Here is a 20,171-nt window from a genome sequence, read left to right as displayed (position 1 = left end):
AAACATTGATTGATCGTTTCCATGGATGCTGCCCAAGCTGCTGAGTTTCTCCAGCGTGTTGTGAGTGTTGCTTTGACCCCAGCATCTGCAGAGAATTTTGTGTTTAATCTTTGTGGGGGATGTTTCTTCAAGGAGAGTGGTAAATTTTATTGTTTTTCAGCCAAGCACCTACTCCAGGCTGTTTCATCTTCAGCTGGGATGCCTTGTGAATTGCTGGTGAAGGTCAAATAACGCAGTAAAGCAGTGCAGTCTGCAAATTGAGCCAGAAATTGTCATTATTCTAACATTTTATCAGCTAATTAATTAAGGAGCAGTTGTACAATCTCTGATCTCATATAGATAAAGTACCCCCAGAATCATTTTTAATTTCTCTAGCCAAGTTGAATTCTAAAGTTTATTGCCATAGGCATACACACACTAGGTATAAATTAACCTTTTTTGCCTCAACAGCACAGTACATTCCAAATATGACAACATAAATTGACCTAAATTATGCATAAATAACATGGGAAAATTAACAAAGATAAGCATAACAAAGCAACACACAAAAATGCTGGAGGAACTCAGCAGGCCAGACAGCACCAAGTTATGGAAGTGACTTTAATTTAATTACACAATATTGTCTTTCATTATTTACTATCTATAGGGCTTTTTGAGGTACTTTTGTTTTTACTTGATAAAGAACGAGCAGGGGTTGTAATTCCCAACTCTTCACACCACACTCCAGTCCAGTTGGTGGCGGTATTGCACCTTTAGGTTGGACTGGCAACTGCCTTTAATATTCAGAAGAAGGTGGCCAGGCAGCATCAATGGAGAAGACTAAAAAGTGTTGCTTTGGATTTTCCAGCATCTGCAGATCTCATGTTTGTGATAACATAACAACATCCATTTTATGGATTTTCAAACACTGCTTGTGAAAATTGTTTGATTTTCAAGATCGTTAACACTTTTTTTATAAGCACTATTTTCAACATGTTAGCAGCATTTTAAATTCAATTCTTGTTAAACCGTGAAGTGTTAAGTTTTGCCTTTGCCTGACAGCAGCTGTGGTAGTCATTAATATCTGCCACTCGGTGGTGTCCTATACTAGCTGCTGTCAAGTTTGCAGTGACAGTGGGCGTTACTTAGGCCAGCACTCTACCATATTGCACTTTGTAATCAACACAAAAGTTCACAGTGTCCTCAAGGTTTCCATGCAAACGCAGTTCAAAGCTGAAATTATGCAGCTGCTTCGAGTAACTCGATGCTGGGCTTGCTGCAGTTTCTCCAGTGGAATTAGGAAATTTTAAAGCCTCAGCAATATTAAATACCTCATCCAACAGAATTACACTCACTAAGTGCTACAAATCTTCATCTTCCTGGAGCTGTAACACCAGGCAATTTTCTGCAACACATTTCTTCCACTTTTGCGGAACTGTAAGGGCGTCACCTTATCAACTACTGTACAGCTTTTAGAGCACCACTACAACATATCATTTTCATTCCTATTTTTGTAAGTCACCTGACTCTTCATTAATTCAATGCTAATTGCTCATGAATAAAAAAGGATGTGCAGTTTCTAAATTACTAATTATTAGCATCACACGGAACATTTTGATCACTAAATGAGCACCCACAGTTGGCAGTCTGCATCTTGATGAAATATTCTTTTTTTTTTCCCATTCAGCACAAAGGCTGAACCAGAAATGGAATTTGTTTCAATCAAGGCATTCGGAATAAGGCAGGAATCAAAGTACATCAGGTAAGTCATTATCACCAGCCATCTCTTGGGGTTTAGGGTGATCCCTTTCATGGGTCTTTAATGAGTTTTTAAGTGGTTGACAAGACTGATCTTGGAGCCATAATGCATTACAGGTTATCTTAGAGGGCCAAATTACACCGTAATTCCTACCAATGGTATTCTCTTTCCATCATTTATCTGTGACTAAAGAGAAATGGCTTTCCTGAAAAGTGGACACTCCCTTTCTGCCAAGTCTTTCTAATAGCCATGACCCAGCCTAGTGTCCCATAGAATGCAACATCGATGCAGCATCTCCTGATATTTGTTTTGAGGGTGACTTTAAAATGTTTTTTTAAGCATAAGTGTTTGATTTCTCCATTGGTGAGTTGTACACACAGCAATTGTCTTGATGGACATACATTAACAGAGTTCCTCCATCATAAAGAAGAGTGCTGATAATTGAGTGTTGTTTTTATTCCTACTTACAACCTTGTTTGTAATGAAGTAATGCATGCCTGCATGAGCCAAAACCAATATTAACAACGTGTGAACGGAAAGAGTCCAGTCACCTTCCCTTGATGTTCAGTGATAGCCACAATCAACATCCTAACCATTGACCGGAATTCTAACTCAACTATACACATTGAAACTGTGTGAGACCAGAAGATGAATATTTTGTATTCAGCTACTCACCTCCTGATTTCCTGAAATCTTTCCACCATTTACAAGCCACTCCTGTGATGGAATCATTCTCATTTCCAGATGGGAGTGTCTTCAACAACGATTAAGAAGCTGAACATCTTCTTTGCCAGTTCTTTTCAAACCCACAATGTCTTAGAACAGCAAGGCAGCTGGTGCCTGGGGCACCATCACCTGGAAGTTCCCTTCCTAGTCATAAACCAGCCTGACTAGGACATTTCTTACCACTTCTTTACCCTTGCTGTGTTAAAGTTCTGGAACTCACTCACTGATAACACAGTGGGAGTATCTTCACCGTAAAGTCTACTGGAGATCAAGATGAGGTTTACCATCTTTTCAAAGGCAGCTAGCATTAGCCAATGATGCAATGCCCATGGTAAGAATAGATAACTCCAGGAATGCACTGCAGCAGTTAATTCAAATTTTTTTTTACCTCATGTAACCAAAATTGCAACCTGGTTCGGCAACAGAAGAACAATATGAAAATAGTTATGATGAAGTCAGAAACAGGAAGGAAACAAACAAATCTATTGGGAATATCATATAGGCACCCTCACAACAACACCCCCCCCCCCCACCTCACTGCACTGCAACAGAGTCACTGAGGAGCAGATTGGTAAGCAGGTATTGGAGAAGATGCAAAAATAACAGGGTTGTAGTCATCGGTGACTTCAACTTCCCCGATATTGATTGGTATCTCCTTAGTGCAAAAGGTTTCAATGGGGCAGAATTTATTAGGTGTGTCCAGGAAGGACTTCTGACACAATATGTAAACAGGTCAGCTAGAAGAGAGGCAAAGTACTGGACTCAGTACTATGCAATGAACCTGGTCAGGAGACAGATTTCTCAGTGGGTGAACATTTCCGAGACAGTGACCAGAACTCCCTGACCTGGCCTAGGGCAGGGAGATGGCATGGGAAAATATTTAATTGGGGGAGGGTGAATTATGATGCTATTAGGCAGGAACTTGGCATAAATTAGGAACAGATATACTCAAGGAAATGTACAATGGAAATGTGGAGTTTGTTTAGTGAGCACCTACATGGGTTCTGGATAGGTTTGTCCCATTGAGGCAGGAAAAAGATGATATGGTGAAGGTACCATCATTGACAAGAGAAGTGGAACATCTAGTCAGAGTAAGAAGGAACCATATTTAAGATTTAGGAAGCAAGGATCGGACAGGGCTCTAGATAGTCATAAGGTAGCCAGGAAGAAGCTTAAAAATTAGCAGGAGAACTAGAAGGGGACATTCAAAGGCCTTGGTGAGCAGGATTAAGGAAAACTCCAAGGCATGCTACACATATGTGAAGAACAGGAGGACTGGAGTGAGAGTAATAATCAGGGATAAAAGAAAAAACATATGCCTGGAGCTGTAGGAGATACGGGAGGTCTTTAATCAATACCTTGCTTCACTATTCACTAGTGAGAGAGACCTTGATAATTATGAGGTCAGTGTAGAAGAGACTAATATGCTGGGACATGCCAGTGTTAAGAAAGAGGATGTACTGGAGGGTGATAAATGCTATTCCTTCATTCAAGAAAGTTAATAGGGATAACGCTGGGAATTATAAACCAGTAAGTTCTACATTAGTGGTGGGAAAACTATTGGAGAGGATTCTTAGAGACAGGATTTGCCAGGATAATCAAGGACAAGACCCACCCAGCCAACACACTTTTTGTCCCTCTTCCCTGCGGGGGAAGGCTCAGGAGCTTGAAGACTTATACAGCCAGATTTGGGAACAGCTTCTTTCCAGCTGTGATAAGACTGCTGAACGGATCCAGATCTGGGCCGTACCCTCCAAATATCCGGACCCGCCTCTCAGTTATTTTGCACTACCCTACTTTCCATTTTCTATTTTCTATTTATGATTTATAATTACTATCGATTTGTACTCCAGGGAGCGGGAAGAGCAGAATCAAATATCGCTGTGATGATTGTACGTTCTAGTATCAATTGTTTGGCGACTATAAAGTATAAAGGATTTTAAAGCATTTGGAGAAGCATAGTTTAGGGAAAGTGTGCATTGCTTTGTGAGGAGCAGGATGTGACAAAACAAATTGATAAAGGTAGAGAAGTGGATGTGGTATACATGCATTTTAGTAAGTCATTTGACAAATGTCCCTGCGCTACACTCAATCATAATGTCAGGAGGCATGGGATCCAGGGAGCTTGGCTGTGTGGGTTCAGAATCAGCTAGCTCACAGAAGACAGAGGGTGTTAATACAAGGAGAGTATTGTGCCTAGGTTTATGACTAGTGGTGTTCCATAGGGGTCTGTTCTGGTATCCCTGCTCTTTGAGGTCTTTAGATGACTTAGATGAGGTAGTGCGAAGGTAGATTACTAATTTTGCAGATGACATGAAGGTTGGTGGTGCTGTGGATAGTGTGGAAAGCTGTCATGTGTTACATTGGGACTTAGACAGGATGTAGATCTGAGCTGAGAAGTAGCAGGTGATGTTCAATCCAGGGAAATGTGAAGTGATTCACTTTGGAAGGTCAAATTTGCAGGCAGAGTACAAGGTTAATGGCAGGGTTCTTAGCAGTAGGGGGAATGGAGGGATTTGGGATCCATGACCATAGATCCCTCAAAGTTGCCATGCAAGTTGATAGGGTGGTTAAGAAGGCATGTGGTGTGTCAGCCTTCATTAGTTAAGGCATTGAGTTCAAGAGCCGCGAGGTAATGTTGCAGCTCTATAAAACTCTGGTTAGACCACATTTGGAATATTGTGCTAAGTTCACGTTTCCTCATTATGAGAAAGATGTGGAAGCTTTAGAGAAGGTGCAGAGGAGATTTACCAGGCTGCTGCCAGGATTACAGGGCATTCCTTATGAAGAGAGGTTGAGTGAGCTAGGGCTTTACTCTTTGGAGTGAAAGAAGATGAGAGGTGACTTGATAGAGGTGTACAAGATGATAAGAGGTATTGATAGAGGGCACAGACTGTGCCTTTTTCCCAGAATTGCAATGGCTAATATGAGAGTACATACTTGTAAGGTGATTGGAAGAGATATAGGGTTACGTTAGAGGTAGGCGTTTACACAGAGAGTGATGGAGTGTGGAACTTACTGCCAGGATTGGTGGTAGAGGCAAAAACATTAGGGGCATTTAACAGACACTTAAACAGGCACATGGATGAAAGAAATATTAGAGGTCTATGTGTGAGGGAAGGGATAGACTGATTTTGGAGTAGGTTAAAAGTTTGGTACAACATCTTGGGCTGAAGGGCCTGTATAGGGCAGTACTGTCCTGTGCTCTTTGTTCTATGTTCTAAGCCAGCGGTCCCCAACCACCGGGCCACGGACCGGTAAAGGGCCGCAAAGCATGTGCTACCGGGCCGTGAGGAAGCGATATGAGTCAGCTGCACCTTTTCCTCATTCCCTGTCACGCACTGTTGAACTTGAACATAGGGTTGCCAACTGTCCCGTATTTGCCGGGACATCTGGTATAGTGGGCTAAATTGGTTTGTCCCATACGGGACCGCCCTTGTCCCGTATTTCCCCCGCTAAGGTAGAGCGTTCCTATGAAACCTTTCGTGCCGAAATGGCGTAAAGTGAAGAAGCAATTACCATTCATTTATATGGGAAAAATTTTTGAGCGTTCCCAGACCCAAAAAATAACCTACCAAATCATACCAAATAACACGTAAAACCTAAAATAATTCTAACATATAGAAAAAGCATTAATGATATGATAAATACACAGCCTATATAAAGTAGAAATAATGTATGTACAGTGTAGTCGGGAAGATTAAGCCAAAACCGATTTGTGGGGAAAAAAAATCGGCACGTACGCGCATATGCACGTCACATATGTGAATGTCACGCATGCACACACAGGAGCCCGCGCAAGGCTTCATGGTCATGGTAGTCTTCCTCGGGGTACACACAAGTGTCTCGTCAACACACACAAAAAATGCTGGTGAACGCAGCAGGCCAGGCAGCATCTATAGGAAGAGGTACAGTCGACGTTTTCGGCTGAGACCCTTCGTCAGGATTCGACTGCTACTTTTGTCCCTTATTTGGGAGTGAGAAAGTTGGCAACCCTAACTGTAAAAGACATGTTGCGGTGAGTTTAACCCTACTTGAACACCCCCCCCCCCCCCCACCCACCCCAGTCGGCTTGTCCGCAAGAATATTGTCAATATTAAACCGGTCTGCGGTGCAAAAAAGTTTGGGGACCCCTGTTCTGAGCCATGCCCTACTTAATTCCACACTCACAATTGTGGTTCAGGAACTAATATCCAGCAGGCGGTGAAATTGCTGGGTACGGGTGGCTTGCAGTCAGGGGAGGAGGCAAGGATAGCATGGGTGCCAGCTCACTGAAGGACAAATGCAAACGCAAATCCTTTTGCAGAGGACAGTGATGAAGGGTTTGACGGTGCAAGCTACAGAAGAAGACGTACACAATAAAATGCCTGGTGCATTGCAACACTCCTAAAAGCCTCAAGTGAAAAAAATCAGGATATACCAAGGGGCTTCAGCATCAACTTGCTTTGCATGGTGCTTTGGGCTCATCCTTTCAGTTGCAGAGCAGATAACCAGCTCTCTACTCCCAACCAAACGGCAGGGTCTGATACTGCAATACCAATAGAGCAGAGTCAGATCTGGGTCCTGTAGCGGACGTTCAGACAGCTATCAAGCAAGCTGATCGTGTTGCCACTGCAGTCCTGAATCAGTGTTTAAAGAGATTGGCAGGGGTTACGTCAGCAGCCTCACCTCCGACAGGTTACTGCAGTGCAGCATTAGTGCAACCAGGGACATTTGCAATGTCTGAAATTTGCCACCGGCTGTTCTTTAACAGAGGTCACCCAAGGTGTCCGTTTACAGAGAGCAAAGCCCTAGCATCGTCACTCCTGCCAGAGACCAGCAGAGGGAGAAAGCGTACAGCTCCGCTTGCTCTGCAGGCTTTGCCTAGGGCCAGAATGCCGGTAATTGTGTGTGCCTTGCATTTCACGTGCTTCATTTCAACTTTGTTTTATACCAGAGTCAAAAGGAGTTCAATTCCATTCCCTCAACAAACTTGCTTACCAATCTCACAGGTCAATGCCTGGTATTCCAGGAGCCTGGAAATACAATCACAAAACCTTGTTTTGTTTTGTTATGCATTAAAAATTAATTTTCCCTGGGGTGAAATGCAGTAATGCCTAGCACAACCCAGATGGTGAGCACTTCCTATGAATCATTGTACAATGTCCTAAGGTTCAATAGGTCTTCCAAGTCCATGCTCTTCAATATTGTGGTGCATCACCTCTAGGAGATCCACTAGTTTTGTCCCACTGTTCACCAGTCTGGTGAATTTTTTTGTTCAAAGCTAATTTTAATCCCCTGAGATACTTATTATTTTCCATGACATAACAAAACAAATAGTGCATTGAAAGTAGTGTGAAAATGTTACAAAAATCTAATCAAGAGCAAGGGTTAAAGTGAATTAAAATTGATTATTTTCAGTACTGGTGCAAGCCTATTGGTCATTTTTTCCTTTTTTATATCTCTTCCACTGTAGTGCTGTTAGGCAGTTTAATCAAATCTGAAAAACCTCATACAAAACAAGGAAATATTGCGATAAACTGCAAATTTACCTCATTGGTGTTTTAAAATATTCGCAGTTGTAATCTATATCTGCACGGTGCTGCATACAATAGAAGACAGTACAGTTTAACTTGCTATTCCACAGTGACAGAATCACCTAAACTTGTATAAGAGGCAGATTAGCTTGTTATTGGAGTTTGTGTTGAAATTGTTACACAAGTCTGTGATACAGTTAAGTCCCAAAGTAGAAAGATTTGCAAAGCTGAGCAAAACTAATCAATTGTAATAACAAGCTTATGCAATGTCCAGCAAGTCAACTTAATTTGTCCAATTTCTTAAAATTATTGCCAATTGCCGAATACCGACTACTTAATGGCAATTCTTTTTTCTGCAAGTTTTAGATTGTGAGCTTATAGAATATAGAACACAGAACAGTACAGCACAGTACAGGCCCTTTGCCCCATGATGTTGTGACGACCTTTTAAACTATTCCAAAATCAATTTAACCCTTCCCTCACATACAGCCCTCCATTTTTCTTTCATCTGTGTGCCTATCTAAGAGTCCCTGATGTATCAGACCCCACCACTAATCCTGGAAGTGCATTCCAAACATTTACCAATCTTCATGTGAAAAAAACTACCTCTGACCCCCAATGCTTTCCTCCAATCACCTAAAAGTATGTCCCCTTGTATTAGCTATTGCTGTTCTGGGAAAAAGGTGCTGGCTGTCCACTCTATCTACGCTTCTTATCGTCTTATACATGTCTATCAAGTTGTCCCTCATCCTCCTTTGCTCCAAAGAAAAAATCCTTAGTTTGCTCAACTTTTTCTCAAAAGGAATGCCCTTTAGTCCAGGCAGCATCCTGGTAAATCTCCTCTGCACCATCTTGAAAGCTTCTATATCCTTCCTATAATGAGGCAGCCAAAACTGAACAAAATACTCTAAGTATGGCCTAACCAGAGTTTTATATAACTGCAGCATTACCTCTCTGCTCTTGAGCTCAATCCCTGACTAATGAAGAGCAACATGCCATATGTCTTTTTAACCATCCTATCAACTTGTGTGGTGTCTTTGAGGACTTGGACTTTAAGATCTCTCTGCTCCTCCGCACTGCTAAAAATCCTGCCATTAACTTTGAAAGCTGCCTTCAAGTTTGACCTTCCAAAGTGTTGTCACTTCGCACTTTTCCAGATTGAACTTTCATCTGTCACTTCTCAGCACTGCTGTCCATCTTGTTAACGTTCCACTGTAACCTACGACAATCTTTTACAATATCCACCACACTATCAACTCCATATCATTTGCAAGCTTATGAGCTCACCCTTCCACTTCCTCATCCAAGTCACTTATACAAATCACAAAGAGCAGGGGTTCCAGAACAGATCCCTGTGGATCACCGCTGGTCACCGACTTCCAGGCAGAATACACTCCGTTTACCGCCACCCTCTGCCTTCTGAGGGCAAGCCAGTTCCAATTCCACCAGTCAAGCTTCCCTGGATCCTATGCCTCCTGATATTCTGATTGAGTCTACCATGGGAAAACTTGTGGAACACCTTGCTAAAATACATTAACTGTATACACATCCACCACTCCATCTTAATCAATTTGTTTTGTCACTTTCTCAAAAAAGTCAGTCGGGCTTGTGAGGCATGACACGCTCCCTCACAAAGCCATATATCTATATCTAATCAGATTATGCTTCTCCAAAAACTCATAAATCCTGTCTCTGAGAACCCTCTCGAGAGGATCCTCTTATGTCAGCTATTGAATTGTGGCAGCCTCATTCACCCTCAAGCTGCTCTCAACCTGTATCCATTGAATTCCAATTGGCGACGATCAAGAATATGAAAGCAAACATTATTTCCCTTCTAGCCTGCGGCTACTTGTCACTCTTAACCGAGTTCAGCTGACATGTAAACAAAAGAATAAAGTAACAGTGAAATATATTTAACCTAATCCACACATTCTGGAGCCTTTGAGACATACAATGCAATACCAAACCATATGCAACCTTTGTCTTTTTGGTTGCATCTAAGGAGCTTTATGAGGTCGTCTTTCCTTTAGCGACAGGGAATCAGCTCGATACATTGCCACTCTGATTGACCAAAGGAATAAACAACACATTTTGCTCTTCACTTCCTGTATGTTCACACTTTAAAAACTGGCTGTGTAGCTCAATATAGATCAAGAAAATTGTTCCTGGAAGAATAACACCAATGTATATCAAAGCTGGCTCTTCAATCAAAGTATAAATACAAACATGGAGATAAATCTGGTTTTGTGGAATTTAATTCAGACATATCAAGGAAGGGAAAGAAAAGACAAATCTTGGAATGTTTGATCTTTGACAATGGCTGAAGTTTCAGTAAACTACTTCACATTAGATTAGATGTGTAGGCTTGACTTTCTGAGGTTATTCATATTTTCAGTTGGTTTCTATCAGCAGCTGCTCCTCTTCCCAGCCCAATGAGTCCCCTTGCCTTACACTGTAGATATGTTTGACGTCCTCAAATGTTCTTCCTTGACGATGAGAAAGAGTGAGAGAGCTATGTACACAAAGCATCTCCTTTTCCTCTTCACAATGACTCCCTTTCCTTTTCCATGACTCTTTTGATCTTAAGAGTTCAATCCACATCATCTCTATATCACAATGAGCAATGTCGCCAAGAGATATTTAATGTTCTCCAGCATGTAGCCCTGGGTACATTTTTATAAAATCCACCATATCCCTCATTAATTTCATCCCCCATCAATAAAGACTGCAACACCATTTGGGGAAAGCTGGTTTTATTGCACCTTGATGGTTTACCTGCAGAGTTATCTGTTTATAGTGGGCATGAAGCTTCCTGCCTTCAGCCACCAAATGACACTGAACTTCATCCCACAACTCTGCAGGAATAGTCATCCATTACTTTTAAAACACATTCTGTTATCTTATACCTCTGCTTCTCTTTATATTTGGTTCTAAGGATGTTGTCTCATCCACTCATTGAAAATAATCTCTATAACCACCCATCATCTCCCCACCAACCTGACCAATCCTTTGCAGGGGAGTCCTGTAATTTACTCCTCCTTTTAAAAGAAGACACGTATACTTGAGACTCGGGCCTTCATCGAACTTCTAACTTAAAGAACTTAAACTAATTTAATCTACCTCCACTTCAAACACTACATGTTGTTCTCATTTTATTAAATTATTCTCAATTCGACACAGCAATTGCATCCTCTCTTAATGCAATTGTTTAGTTGCAAATAGAACTTCAATACTATCCTTTTTTAAAAATCTTCTAAAGCATTAAAAATAGGCAAACCAGTCAGAGAAACATTTTTCAATTTCTCATCATCAGTCTGCTGGGAAATTGACCCATGTTCTTAAAAACAATGAAAAGTTGTAAATCCCCACAGGTTGCACAAGAGTCAAAAGATTTACTGCACCACAGATGAAAAGTAAATACTTAGCCATGTTTCCATGGCAACAAGTGCACATAAACCATGAGTGTGTAGTATTAATTTACTGACATTTAATATCATCAGCCAAGCTTAAGTGTTCCAGTCTATTTATAGGCAGCAATGACCAGAATGCTAACCTGCAATTCTTGGCTCAGTGTAGTCAAAAGCTGTCAAAGGCCATTAGAACGGTGTGGGAAAAATCAGTCGCAGCTTTAAGGGAGACCTCAGAAGGAAAATGCATACCACCTGGGACTATATTGTGTTTGTGTTGATAGTAATGGATTAAATGCCTGTGTTGGCCCAGGTTTTGCAGTGAGATGCTGGCAAAACTGTAAAGGAACTTGCCTATGACAAGTCATTGTCTGCAACTTCCACCCTTCAGGGCATGTGCAAGCGAGTACAGACATACTGAAATTGCTGTCATGCATTCACCACTGAGTAGTAGGCCGCACTCTGATACTGGGCCTCCTATGGAATTCAGTGCGGAAGCAGGAACTTGAGCAGAATTCCCCTGTCCTCATGTGTTGCCTTTAGCAACAAATCCTGGCTGAGACGAGCATCAGGATTGGTGAACATTTCTCAGGCTACATGGAAGGACATAGTTGTGAAGGCCTCAAGTAAGTGTTCACTGATGTAAAAAGGATCTTCAGAAAAGTTCTCCTAATGATAAAACAACATTTCAATTTTGTAATCGGAATTTTTAAAACACATCACAGATTGCTAATTTGAAGTTTTTAAAATCCAGAAATATGGAGTAGAATAAAGAGTAGAAGTTTCGGGCTGAGACCTTTCTTCGGGATTGAAAGGAAGGAGACAGAGACACACACAAAATGCTGGAGGAACTCAACAGGCCAGGCAGCGTCTATGGAAAAGAGTACAGTCGACGTTTCAGGCCGAGATCCTTCAGCAGCCCCTGCTGAAGGGTCTCAGCCCGAAACTTTTGTACTCGTTTCCATAGACGCTGCCTGGCCTGCTGAGTTCCTGCAGGATTCTGTGTACGTTGCTCGGATTTCCAGCATCTGCAGATTTTCTCTTGTTTGCTGTGGAAAGAGACAGAAGCTGGAATAAGAAGGTGGTGGGGGGAGGGAAAATAGTATAACCTTGCAGATGATAGGTGAAACCAGGTGAGGCAGAAGGTGGGTGTGTGGGAGGGCGGGGGGGGAATGAATTGAGAAGCTGAGAGGTGATAAGTGGAAGAGGTAAAGGGCTGAAGAAGAGAAGTGATCTGATAGAAGCCAATAAGCATCTGCAGAATCTCAATTATGTGAAGAATAAAAGGATGACAGGAGTGAAGGTAGGACCAATTAGAGATAAAGGTGGGAAGATGTGCCTGGAGGCTGTGGAAGTGAGCAAGGTACTCAATGAATACTTCTCTTCAGTATTCACCAATGAGAGGGAACTTGATGATGGTGAGGACAATATGAGTGAGGTTGATGTTCTGGAGCATGTTGATATTAAGGGAGAGGAGGTGTTGGAGCTGTTAAAATACATTAGGACAGATAAGTCCCCGGGGCCTGACGGAATATTCCCCAGGCTGCTCCACGAGGCGAGAGAAGAGATTGCTGAGCCTCTAGCTAGGATCTTTATGTCCTCGTTGTCCACGGGAATGGTACCGGAGGATTGGAGGGAGGCGAATGTTGTTCCCTTGTTCAAAAAAGGTAGTAGGGATAGTCCGGGTAATTATAGACCAGTGAGCCTTACGTCTGTGGTGGGAAAGCTGTTGGAAAAGATTCTTAGAGATAGGATCTGTAGGCATTTAGAGAATCATGGTCTGATCAGGGACAGTCAGCATGGCTTTGTGAAAGGCAGATAGTGTCTAACAAGCCTGATAGAGTTCTTTGAAGAGGTGACCAGGCATATAGATGAGGGTAGTGCAGTGGATGTGATCTATATGGATTTTAGTAAGGCATTTGACAAGTTTCCACACGGTAGGTTTATTCAGAAAGTTAGAAGACATGGGATCCAGGGAAGTTTGGCCAGGTGGATTCAGAATTGGCTTGCCTGCAGAAGGCAGGGGGTGGTAGTGGAGGGAGTACATTCAGATTGGGGGATTGTGACTAGTGGTGTCCCACAAGGATCTGTTCTGGGACCTCTACTTTTCAAGATTTTTATTAACGACCTGGATGTGGGGATAGAAGGGTGGGTTAGCAAGTTTGCAGACGACACAAAGGTTGGTGGTGTTGTAGATAGTGTAGAGGATTGTCAAAGATTGCAGAGAGACATTGATAGGATGCAGAAGTGGGCTGAGAAGTGGCAGATGGAGTTCAACCCGGATAAGTGTGAGGTGGTACACTTTGGAAGGACAAACTCCAAGGCAGAGTACAAAGTAAATGGCAGGATACTTGGTAGTGTGGAGGAGCAGAGGGATCTGGGGGTACATGTCCACAGATCCCTGAAAGTTGCCTCACAGGTGGATAGGGTAGTTAAGAAAGCTTATGGGGTGTTAGCTTTCATAAGTCGAGGAATAGAGTTTAAGAGTCGCGATGTAATGATGCAGCTCTGTAAAACTCTGGTTAGGCCACACTTGGAGTATTGTGTCCAGTTCTGGTCACCTCACTATAGGACGGATGTGGAAGCATTGGAAAGGGTACAGAGGAGATTTACCAGGATGCTGCCTGGTTTAGAAAGTATGCATTATGATCAGAGATTAAGGGAGCTAGGGCTTTACTCTTTGGAGAGAAGGAGGATGAGAGGAGACATGATAGAGGTGTACAAGATAATAAGAGGAATAGATAGGGTGGATAGCCAGCGCCTCTTCCCCAGGGCACCACTGCTCAATACAAGAGGACATGGCTTTAAGGTAAGAGGTGGGAAGTTCAAGGGGGATATTAGAGGAAGGTTTTTTACTCAGAGAGTGGTTGGTGCGTGGAATGCACTGCCTGAGTCAGTGGTGGTGGCAGATGCACTAGTGAAGTTTAAGAGACTACTAGACAGGTATATGGAGGAATCTAAGTTGGGGGCTTATATGGGAGACAGGGTTTGAGGGTCGGCACAACATTGTGGGCCGAAGGGCTTGTACTGTGCTGTACTATTCTATGTTCTATGTTCTATGTTGAATCTCTTGTGTTTAACATCTACAGTTTAGTAATAAAAACTTCTTCGAAGCGAACTTTGAACTTTAAAAATCTTTAAAGCTAGGCTTTTTTTCCTTGCCTTTTAACTTGTTCTATGTTATCTTATTTTTATATATCTTTTGCTTGTTTCTGAATGTCCCAGAAGAATTCAGTACATTTTAAAAATGTTTTGACAGTTTGTGTCAGCTCCACTGAAGTGTGAAGTGTGGCAACCATTCCATGTTCAATTTCCAGTCCTATAGTGGGGTCATCAAAATGGTAACCGGGGAGGGTAAACATGGCCCGAATTCTCGCTCTTGACAGTAAACAATGTTTCAGTGTCCGAGGCTGCAACCTTACTGGGAATTAATTGGATCTTAAGCAGAAACCTGGGTGATTGGTTAGGTTAGGAACAAGCTGCAGTGATTGTAAATTAGAGACAAGGGAAGATGGCATTGGATTACACATGGCTGCATTCTTTTCACAGCTGACTGGGCTGAACATTGTGGCCAACTAGCAATGTTTAAGGAACTCATCAATCATGTATCAGCTTGATTGTGTAAGACAGTTTTTTGTTAAATATAGCAAATAGAGACATTTGCAACAGACTCAGAGATTTGGCCAGTAGCAGTGTTAGCAACAAGATGGTTGTCCCAGACACTGATTGAGCTGATACAAATTTAGATTTGTAATCCATTGATATTATCACCATAACATGCACACTCTTTGGCCAATGGGAAGAAATGCAATACAAAGGCAGGAAACTTAATCTTAAACTGGAATTGAAAGCCTGAAGATTAATCAACAACAGTAAACACATTTACTCTAAAGATGAAGCCACACTCAGGTTGGAGGAACAACACCTTATATTCTGTCTGGGTAGCCTCCAACCTGATGGCATGAACATCGATTTCTCTAACTTCCGCTAATGCCCCACCTCCCCTTCGTACCCCATCTGTTACTTATTTTTATACACACATTCTTTCTCTCACTCTCTTTTTTCTCCCTCTGTCCCTCTGAATATACCCCTTGCCCTTCCTCTGGGTTCCCCCCCACCCCTCCTTGTCTTTCTTCCCGGACCTCCTGTCCCATGATCCTCTCGTATCCCTTTTGCCAATCAACTGTCCAGCTCTTGGCTCCATCCCTCCCCCTCCTGCCTTCTCCTATCATTTTGGATCTTCCCCTCCCCCTCCAACTTTCAAATCTCTTACTCACTCTTCCTTCAGTTAGTCCTGATGAATGGTCTCAGCCTGAAACGTCGACTGCACCTCTTCCTAGAGATGCTGCCTGGCCTGCTGCGTTCACCAGCAACTTTTATGTGTGTTGCAGTAATCACATTTACTTTGTTGGGAACAGATTTTACAGTGGAGTTCAGAATTCAGGACTTCATGAAGAAAGCAGGGAGGCACAACTGCAGTCAAGTCCATGTTGGTAGTCATGTGTTACCAACTGCAGAGGTTGCTAAGTAATACTAGGGTAAGAACCATTCGGGGACACCAAAGCAAAGTCACCAGCTCCAGGCTGTACCCGACAAGCAGCAATACCTGAGGCAGCCAAGATTTCTCTCTTATCTCTGTCCTGTTAACAGGTCTGATGTGCTGAATACAAATTGAGTTGAATGGAAATCCAGAAATTGTGCTCTAAGGAGCCAAAGGCTTGCCTGCCGTTGGTGAAGGAGTAGACATCAGAGATATAGGATAGAAGCAGTAGCATAGAGGCTTTGATGGATTATAAGAAATGGGACAATTATAAAGCTTTGGAATCTAATGCCCTTAAAATGCAAGGCTATCCAGAATCATTGCTGCTGGGAAGACCTAAATCCTCCCCGTCTGTCTCATCATCCTTCACTAATGTTGGTGGATCCTGCTCATAGAGGCTTCTTTGTGCCACCTTCTGCCGTTCTTCACTGCCCACTGTCTTCTAGGACAGAAATTTAGTAACAGAGACTATTTTAATCAGACACAAATAATCTATGTACCGTCTTGACCTTAAGCTCTTAGTTTTTGATGGGGCCCACACCCTTGCTTGGTCACCTTTGTCTTGTGGCACTCCTGTGATAAACAATGTTGCTCTTTGCATTTCTCTAACAACGGAAGGCATGACCTGAATGAGAATGAAGTTCACATCGACATGGTGGAGGATTACAAATACCTGGGGATACGAATTGACAATAAACTGGACTGGTCAAAGAACACTGAGGCTGTCTACAAGAAGGGTCAGAGCCGTCTCTATTTCCTGAGGAGACTGAGGTCCTTTAACATCTGCCGGACGATGCTGAGGATGTTCTACGAGTCTGTGGTGGCCAGTGCTATCATGTTTGCTGTTGTGTGGTGGGGCAGCAGGCTGAGGGTAGCAGACACCAACAGAATCAACAAGCTCATTTGTAAGGCCAGTGATGTTGTGGGGATGGAACTGGACTCTCTCATGGTGGTATCTGAAAAGAGAATGCTGTCTAAGTTGCATGCGATCTTGGACAATGTCTCCCATCCACCACATAATGTACTGGGTGGGCACAGGAGTACATTCAGCCAGAGACTCATTCCTCCGAGATGCAACACAGAGCGTCATAGGAAGTCATTCCTGCCTGTGGCCATCAAACTTTACAACTCATTCCTTGGAGGGTCAGACACCCTGAGCCAATAGGCTGGTCCTGGACTTATTTCATAATTTACTGGCATAATTTACATATTACTATTTAACTATTTATGGTTTTATTACTATGGTGCAACTGTAACGAAAACCGATTTCCCCTGGGATCAATAAAGTATGACTATGACTATGTGTCGTATGACTATCACTGTTAGATGTGGGAAGGCTTGAGGCTTCAGTGAAGTGCTGTGCTAAAGGTAAAGCGTTAAATCATCCCAGTGAATCCTCTCACCAGCTAACCTTGCAGGGCAACATGAGAAGGAGAAAGACGGGCAGTCAAGAAGGTGAGATTGAAAATAAATTAAAGCACAGGGGATATAGTGGCGGCATCCATTGTTAAGGATACCCATCACCCAGGACATGCCCTCTTCTCATGTTACCATCCGGAAAGAGATACAGAAGCCTGAAGACACACACTCAGCAACTCAGAAAAAGCCATGTGATTCCTAAATGGACATTGAACCCATGAACGTTACCTCATCTTTTTTTACATTATTTCTGCTTCGCACTATTTTAATCTAACTATTTAATATGCCACGTAATTTGTCACGTAAACGGCAACAATGAATATCAATCGAGACAGGTTATAAGGGATAAATGATAAGAAAACAAAACAAACGAAAACTTTAACCGGAAATTAACTGTTATGCAGCCGTTCAACACCTCGTCACTTGGCACTGGTTCTTAAAGCGTTAAATGCGAAAACAGTTCTTAAAGCAATAAAGTCAAATATAGTTCTTAAAGCGATAACTTCGAAAGTCCAACAGATTTACACGTTCCATTGGGAGAGACTTCTCTGGAGAAAGATTTCTTCACAGACGCAACTTTCCTGCTGGTTCTGTCCACAGGATTCATGATGCCGAAAATAAACAGCCCAAATCAACTGACCTTAAATTCTTTTAGCGAGAGAGCAAACCGTTGCATGAACTCCTTGCTCTTTCTGGCAAGAGTTATCCTCGATGCAGGTTGCTGCTCTTCCAACGAAGACTCAATAAGGTTGATCCTTTTTTAAACTGCCAAACGATGCCGACCCCTCTCGATCCTTCAGTCCTGTACTTCAATAAATTTTTCACTCTCCCTTCTACTGTTGGAATTGGGTAAATCAACACATCTAGCAAAAATTTTCAGTCCAATAATATGGTATCTTGCAACAGAACGCACACTCTGTTTTAAAAATGAAACTGCGTCACAAAAACAAACACGCAACAGAAACGGAGACACAGCACGTTATACCTGGAAATCTACAAACTAAAAAACCCTACTGTGTCACCTGGGTCAACCCTCATATAGCTATGGTGCACATGTCATCACGTGACCTCACATCGGCAGGAAAATCACATAGGTGACCTCCAAAAGACCATTACATCATTCTCACAAAAAAAAACAGATCTCCTTGAGCATGTAACACCTCCCTCCAAAAAAAATTTTGGTCTCTTAAAGGACAAAATTTTAACAATTTATACAAAAAAAATACAAAGGTATAAAATTTACAAAATACGCAATATATACAATCTTATATTTCAGCCCTTTACAAACTAATGTACAGTACGAGTGTTACAAATGTGAAAATACCACTCCAAAAAAACACAAATTTTCATTCTACATTTAACATCTAGGCAGACAATCAGCGATCACATTATCTTTACCCTTAATATGAGTGATCAAAATATTGTACTCCTGTAACATTAGACTGTATTATTAAACTGGAGTCTAATTTCCTTAACCCTTTTCCTTAACAGTCATAGTGGCATGACCAAATTCACTTTCAGCTAAGTTAATAATTAAGTTAGCTTTTGAAAGTCTCTCAAATAGTTTCTCCACCACCGTAATATGTGTTTTCCATGTATTATTCCCTGTAACTAAATCATCAATATAGGCATCTGTATCTTTTAATCCCTAAATCACGCTATTAATCACCCTCTGAAAAGTACCTGGTGCATTCTTCATCCCAAATGGAAGAACATTATATTCATATAACACAGATGGGGTTACAAATGCTGAAATCTCTCTACCTCTATCCATCAATGGAACACACCAATAACCTCTTAATAAATCAATTTTTGTAAGGAATTTGGCCTGTCCAACTTTATCCACACAATCATCTATCCTAGGGATTGGATATGCATCAGTTTTTGTCACAGCATTCACCTTTCTGTAATCCGTACAAAACCTAATACTATGGTCTGGCTTAGGCACCATAACACACGGTGAACTCCAATTCAAACTAGAATGTCTAATAATATCATTCTCTAACATATACTTAATTTCTTGTTCAGCCAGTTCATATTTTTCCCTGTTCATCGGATATGGATGTTGTTTTATGGGATTTGCATCTCCAACATCTACATCATGCGTAGCCACGGTGGTTCTTCTAGGGACGTCTGGAAATAAATCTCTATATTTAAAAACTAACTGTTTCATCTGCTCTCTCTGTTCTGGCTGTAAATGAGCTAATTTTTCATCAAGATTTTCTAGAATTTTTGAATTTGGTAACCTGGCTGAAATAATATTGGGTTTAAAATGAGTTTCAGACGAATCCTCCAGTAAGTTTTCATCAAGATCAGACTCATTATTGATCACAACAGTCATAGTAGCAACCGCTCTCTCATAACAACACACATAAAAGTTGCTGGTGAATGCAGCAGGCCAGGCAGCATCTCTAGGAAGAGGTGCAGTCGACGTTTCAGGCCGAGACCCTTCGTCAGGACACATAATACGGTCTCTCTCATAATACGGTTTTATCATATTTATATGACACAGCTGTGTTGTCTTTCTCTGATCTGGGGTTTTTACCATATAATCCACATCAATTACTTTAGATTTAATCTCATAAGGACCATGGAATTTGGCTTGTAATGGGTTCGTTTGCACTGGGAAAAGAACCAACACCTTATCTCCAGGCATAAATGACCTCATCCTAGCTTCCTTATCATACCACATCTTCATCTTCTCTTGAGCTAACCTTAAATTTTCCTTGGCCAAGCTACAAACTTTATACAATCTTTCTTTAAATTTCAAAACATAATCTAGCAAATTAGTGTGTACTTCTTTATTAATCCACTGTTCCTTCAAC

General features: G+C 41.8%; 1 long non-coding RNA gene across 1 annotated transcript; it reads left to right on the top strand.

The window, feature by feature from the left end:
- Window positions 1–1,376: 1,376 nt before the first annotated feature.
- LOC140206096 (uncharacterized) lies at window positions 1,377–16,900 on the top strand. The gene is made up of 3 exons (XR_011888058.1): window positions 1,377–1,492; window positions 1,667–1,741; window positions 16,546–16,900. It is a non-coding gene; the product is annotated as an uncharacterized lncRNA (long non-coding RNA).
- Window positions 16,901–20,171: the final 3,271 nt, after the last annotated feature.

Source organism: Mobula birostris, chromosome 12 (assembly GCF_030028105.1).
Source record: "Mobula birostris isolate sMobBir1 chromosome 12, sMobBir1.hap1, whole genome shotgun sequence".
NCBI classification, from domain to species: domain Eukaryota; kingdom Metazoa; phylum Chordata; class Chondrichthyes; order Myliobatiformes; family Myliobatidae; genus Mobula; species Mobula birostris.
The sequence above is the reverse complement of the archived record's forward strand: the minus strand, read 5'-3'. Positions and strand labels throughout refer to the sequence as shown.